Source organism: Cydia fagiglandana, chromosome 14 (genome assembly GCF_963556715.1).
Source record: "Cydia fagiglandana chromosome 14, ilCydFagi1.1, whole genome shotgun sequence".
NCBI classification, from domain to species: Eukaryota; Metazoa; Arthropoda; class Insecta; order Lepidoptera; family Tortricidae; genus Cydia; species Cydia fagiglandana.
The window spans coordinates 12,967,066-12,974,234 of record NC_085945.1 but is presented as its reverse complement, the minus strand read 5'-3'; positions in this window follow the sequence as shown (position 1 = coordinate 12,974,234).

Below are 7,169 nucleotides of genomic sequence, written 5' to 3'. Positions count from 1 at the left end.
TGTTTGGACTGACCTTTCTATAAATATATTAATGTATTTTATTGTGTAATAATCATAATAATTATTAAGTTATATTAAATCTGGGAATGAAATTATATCAGAAAGGAGATTCTTAAATGAGTAGGTATACTCGTAACATGCTTTGTGCATTAAATATACCTCCCTCTATTGAGTGAAAATAAAACAAAATACACAGGTAATCTGTGTTGCGGTTTTAAAGTGCCATCTGTTACACCTTTGACAAATTAAAAATGATTACTTGTCAAATGAAGTCGCCATGTTAGAATTACACCGATACTATAAGCATCACTCACACAAACAAGCAATGAGGCAAAATTTTACCAATATTCAAAGGCTTTTTTCTTAATAATTTTAATCAAAATCTAGTATTTTTTTACGTTCTGCGAAGACAGAAATATATATACTACCCAAACATTACATATACAAGTGAAGAAACCCTATATAATAGGAGCTAGGGTGCCAAGAAAGTTGTATGAAAATCCTATAAACAATACGTAAATGAACCAACTAGAGTCTCAAAAAATACAGCTAAATGCTTAGATATCATATTTACAAATTTTTATGCCGATGGCTTTAGAGTACATGTTGACGAACTTGGTTTCTCAGACCATAAAGGTGTCTCTTTAATAGTGCCTGATTCAATTCAAAAGACTGGATGTAAACATAATGAATATATACAATTTAAGCGTTTGTTTTCGGAGAAAAATACTCAATCGTTTAAAACGGAATTACAGCAGGTTAACTGGTGCTCTATCCTTTCACCATATTTTACAGTTAATGAAAATTATGATCAATTTAATAATAAAATAAATATGTTGCTAAATCAATGTATCCCAAAAAAGCAAATTAAATTTAAAGTGAACTCTATAAGAAAATGGCTAACACCAGGAATTAAGATATCTTGCCTACACAAAAGATTATTGAAGAATATTACTGATCAAACAAATGACCCAATATTAATTAAATTCTCAGAAACGTATTCAAAAATATTAAAGAAAACTGTCACGCAAGCTAAAAAAATGTATAACTACAAAAGAATAAATATGTCAAGTAATAGGTATCGTCTAGGGTCGTCTCATTCGTTTTTTGCCAAGTTCTTAAATTAGTCCTATTCTGCTTTCGTCACCCATTCTACATTCGCCAAGTTCATCGGTGGTCGTTTTCATATTTGGTTATATTTAGTTGTTTGCCTTTTTCTTATTTCGGCTTATTCCGGTATTCGTCATGATCTTCCTTGGGCATGTACGATGTTAGTCAATTTCTTTATTTTGTCTCATTCGTTTTTCGTCCTATCGTCTTTTGGACTTATTCTAATTTCGTATTTTTCTTATTTAGGCTCTTCTGAAATTTGGACACATTCTCTATTTGTCCCGTTAAATATTCGTCCCGTTCGATATTCGTTCTATTCGATATTCGTCCCATTCACTATTTGTCTCGTTTTTAGTTTTGATTCCATATACAATAATCCTTATACTTAAATATTAATTAAATGTATCCTAAACAATACACATGTAGGGGAGATTAGTCCAAAACGGGGACACGGGGCTTACTCCATCGTGCCGTGCCTGGTCTTAAACCAGGGCACACAGTAGTATGGCTACTTAGATAGTTTCAGACTGATTAAAGCTTTGGTAACTGCTGTCAACCTTCTTCAGGGCGACTTCTATGACACTCACGGGAGGGAAGGGATTATGAAATTGATAACCACACTGGGAAAAAGGCAGTCAACAAATATGGCCAAAGATGACAAAGACTACCAGTGAAAGTGACGAATGAAGAATATGACAGAATACAGAATAAGACAAATTAAGAACTTGTCAATAACCGAATGGGACCAACAACGAACGTGTCGTTGAAAAAATGACGAATAATGAATGAGACTGAAAACGAGATAGACTAACATCGAACATGCCCAAACAAGATAATGACGAATACCGGAATGGGTCGGAATAAGAAAAAGGCAAACAACAAATATGACCAAAGATGATAAAGCCCACCGACGAACGTGACGAATGTAGAATGGGTGACGAAAGCAGAATAGGACTAATTTAAGAACTTGCCAAAAAACGAATGGGACGACCCTAGACGATACCCCATATAGCATATTATATCATCCTTCTGACATATTTTAAATCAGGATACGATGACTATTTTATTACGTGTTTGGGTGGTTGCCGTTCCCCAACTAACCACCTGAGCGGCACGAGGGCTCAATGCACATCGTCTTTAACAACTTTACGAGTTATAGCCCGGGATGTGATGACCGACGAAATTTTTCATCTGACCCGCGGTCTAACGCAAAAAAATCATGACACGCAACAATCATAAGTTTATAAATATGTGAAATAAAAGAAATGCTATACTACTTACCTAAATCCGGGCAGCCGAAAAGGCAAAATCGTCTTCTTCTTCCTGGCTCACTCATTTTTAACAACCGATATACCGATATACGAGTATCTCTTTGCGAATTGCGAGTATCTTTGAAAAGTTTCAAATCTGACCGATGCCATTTTTTTAACGTTTCGTTTTTGTCAAAGAGAATAATAATACATTAGGTATAATAAGACTAATGTTAATTTCCTAAAACTACTCTATACTCTATATAAAAGTAAGTATATTAAGATAATTATTTTTTTACTTAAATCACAGAAAAATTTAAAACGGTTTGTGTGAAATGGAATGTACATGTTAAAAATTAATAAAAATACACAGATAAGGTGTAAAAATATTTTTACGCTGTGGCACCATCTGTTTGATTTATTTGGAAGCATCAGGTGAGGAAATGTTGCTGTACATATGACGCCGACTGCGCTAGTATCCCAGGGGGGCGAAACTTAAAAGAGGGGTACCTTATATAAGGTACCCCTCTTTTAAGTTTCGCCCCCCTGGGATAGCGAATATCCGGTATCCGGCCAAACAACTATCCGTTGCATCTCTAGTAATTTGATTCAAAAATTTATTTAATTAATATGTTCAGAAAGACTTCTTTGCAGACAAGTCACAGAGCGATCTTAGTTATGGGAATCATATTTAAGTACTCACCACTTTTCACGCTTGCACGAACTTATCCGGCCCGTGTGAGGGCCTCATATTGCGCATAGTATCTCCGCGCTCCGAGAGGCCCGTCGTATTCTCGGTTCGCGAACCTTGGATTCTGCGCCATGTATTCTGTTAGCATCCGCATTTGTACTGCATTTGAACGGCTGAAAAAAACAGTCAGATAAATTAAGTTAACGATCAAACGAACTGCATGAAACTATATTTTTTCTGCAAATAAAGTATTGTTGTTTTGCGCAACTTACATTTTTGTAGTTTTGGGTGGCATCCTTCTTCTGCTATTGTGAACACAGACCAAACCCTTGTAAATGATGGCGTCAGTCCAGTGGGACTATTTCGGCAGTATCAAGGTATTAGGAGCTATATACGACGGCTAAAATTGTAAAGGTGCTCCAGACGCAATTCTAGCTCGGATTTTCAGGCGATCAGGATATCCAATTCCTAGTTCACAGACTGGCTAACACGTAAACGTAACTCAGTACCTACACGACTGAACGTTTGGCTTTAAAAATATGAGATGACCGGACGCTGTCACCACAGCCTTTCACAGTATCAGTATTAGTGATAGTTTTTTTACTTCCAACCTCGAAGGATTCCAAGGTCTTCTGACGCCTTTCACGGGAACAGTGTACATTTGTGTCAGGAACTGGAACTGCTAGAAAGGCCACAATGTTCGCTAGTTCCCCTCCCGCTGCAAAAATAAGTAATACTTAGTATGGTTAACGATTACTTAAAGTTTCTATTGAGTAAAATTCGCCAGCTGTCTACAGTGTTTTTCCTCCAGGTTTTGTTAAAAATCCATCTTAAGTATAGATATCTAGGAAAATGTCTCATTATGTCTTATTATTAATTGATACTCTGGGATAACGTACGTAAATATTTTCGCTTGCCCGACCATTTGAACGACATTATTGCATACTGTTGTAGGTAATTTTAATTTGTCTCAAACCCCCGAAATCGAGAAGATTCAATATTATAAGTATTATAAGTAGCCAATACCAAAAGAAAAATGTAATTCAAATAAAGTATAAAACTTAACTATTTTCGTCTTCGGTATCTTCAAAAGAAGCGTATATCCCTTTTATTTTTTTGCCTTCGTGGTAACTTGTTATATCCGCTACCTTTACGGCGCAACGCAATCAGACCCAGGGCTATAACCGCGAAAATCGAAGTTCGCAAATTGCGGGCATTTTTCTCTGTCACTCTAATTACGCCTTCATTGGAGTAAAAGAGAAAGATCCCCGCAATTTGCGAATTTCGGTTTTCGCGGTAGCCCCTCAGTCGTTAGAGGGCGTTTGTTCCGCTCTCAACCGGTCCAATTCGTGCGACTTTTTAGTTCTCGGCCATAGCAAAATATCGTTGTCGAGTACCCAACGACTGGGTACTAACGAAATCATTTTATTTTCCTCAGTCAACACTACAGCCTGGCAAAAAAGAACCATGCCGTGGTCAGTACAGCCTGGCAAAAAAGAGCAGAAATCAAAAAGTGGCAGCACTGTAGTGTCGTCCCGTTCTCTTATATATGTCGGCGGCCGATCGTAAGAGCAGGCAGATCGTAATGTTCCTGTGTAATGTTTTGACGATGGTCACATTAAACCAATATATAGGGAGGATAGGTTCGTGAGGTTGCTACAGATGCCCGAAGGGCAAACCCCCAGAAATAGGAGCCCCGCGGGCTCCGTCGACTCAGGAAACGAGTCAAAGATTTTCACGTTTCACGATATGTCTAGGAATTTCACGATATGCCTGATCTTACGGTCGGCCGCCGACATATATATTGATTTGAAAGGGACGACACTACAGTGCTTCTGCTCTTTTTTGCCAGGCTGTTCTGACCACGGCATGGTTCTTAGAATTTGAGAATATCTGAAAACAAATGAACTCCAATCCAGTCCTTGATTCCTCTAGCTAGGCTAAACCCACACCTTCAGAGGTGTCTCTGCCGATAGTAGCCAGGACCAGTTCCTCGTCCTCACTGATCTCCAGTACCTCTACTGAATTTCCGGTGATATATAGCGCCCAGTTTGCTGTGGCTTTCATTCACTCTAAGTCTGACGGTAAAATAGTTATTTGTTTTACAAGGGGGCAAAGTTGTTGTTTAACCGCTCGTGCTATCATAGAAACCAACTTGACATCTTTTCAGGCCAACACTGTAACAACCCCACAGTGTGCAGCAGTAATTAGTCCTCGTGGCATACGACGGTCGTTTAAATTTTTTATTTGTGGAGGAGTTTCCACTCTGCGACGGTTAACAACCTACGACGTCTGTGCGGTTTTTGTTTCAAAACGCGCTAAGCCTGCAGAGTTGTAGTAGTTGTCCATGTAAAGACAATGACCTTTGTCATCCATCGTACAATTGAAGCACTACTTTGGATGTAGCATTTGTGAAGCCATGTAAAGCTTGCCCTGCATCTTGACTTTTCCCTGTTTAAATAATCATTTTTAACAAGTATCCTGATTCTGTTTCACAAAGCAGATTTGATGCCGAATCTTGCTGATTTTGCACGTATGTACTGTAACCATGAAATTTTCCCTGTCCACAACAAACGCGAAAATAGCGAACATACAATACACACACCAAAAACTTTTTGCATCACATAATATACGAAAAGTAATATTTGTGTCCGTTCGGCAAATAAAAATGGCGTCGCAGAGATGGGTCGGTAGGCAAGTGACACATTGCACCGACATTTAGTTTCACGAAATGGGTTTCCTCCCATGGCCACTTGAAATCGTGAATACACGTTTGTGTATTCACAATAACATGTTACTATGAACACTTGACCTCTAAAACGCAATAATTATCAATAAGACGATTATTTCAAACTATTCGCGGAGCTGCGTTCCGGCACAAAAGTCACAAAACAATTTCTAAACATCATGTATATAAATATTCTAATTCCCGCAACGTAGATCCGCGTTCAAATCTGTTGTGACAAAATTTCAACAAGCATTTTAAACTAAAATTATAGATATTCCTTGTCAAAAGGTACATCTGCAAACATTTTTTCAGTCTTTAAATATTTTATAACAATAAATTTTGTCTCCACCAAGTCTTTAATGAAATGGTATCTTATATCTATGTGTTTTGTGCGCTTGTGACAATATTCTTTACTTACTAACAATTTATGCGCACTTTGGTTGTCATTATACACCAAAATACAATGTTACTTTAACTCTGTAAAATTTTCAGTCAGAAAGTTTAAATATAAAACACAAATCTTTGGTTACATCACAGAGGTACTCACTTTCACAACTCGATAGGGAAATACACGCCTAAACAAGTCCTTGTCTTTAAAAACAGAACTCAGTTTTTTCCAAGCTTCTTTTGCTGTATGAATACCATGAAGTAGTTGAAATAGTGTGGGTTTTAGTCTTAACGAAATTCTAGCTAAGGCACGCTATATTTTTACTAGATCGTTGTCATCACCTGTGACAAATGGCCAAATTGCTTTCAATATTAATGCGTTTTTGCATATAAATTTCCATGACGAGAAATTTCCAAGGCCATTCAATTTCTCAATACGCAATCCGCCGCTAAAGCTCGAAGTTGAAGGGTTAGCAAAGGCGTTCTCCATCTTATGTGGTGACGAACACGATTGAATTTCTACCAAGCACGTTGCAATTGAGGTTATGTGAGTTCGAAGCCAACCGCTTACAGCTTTCTGCTGCTTTATTTATCAAGTCTACGCTATCAATCTGAGCCCATAAACTTGTCGCCACTTGTAATATATTATGTACCTATGATGGATGATTACATATAACATGTCATTTTGAAGTTTCCTGATTTTCCTATTGTACATATACCTAAGCGACAAGGAGTTAAGTGACTCACGTTGAGAGGTTCATAGCTTTCATAACTAAATGCAATCAGTGAGAGTCGTTGATGGCACCAAATTTCTGATATAGAGCCACGCTCTTTGGTATATTCCTCTCTAAAGTGATCAGACCCATTGCCACCACAATTTCTCTACTCTCACCTTACTGTGGGACCCGCAGGTCCCTGGAGGTCCTACCACCTTCCCTAATAGACCTTCCCGTTCCACCATCGTTAGTGTTCTTACTTTTTACATAACCTCTCAACGTATTTC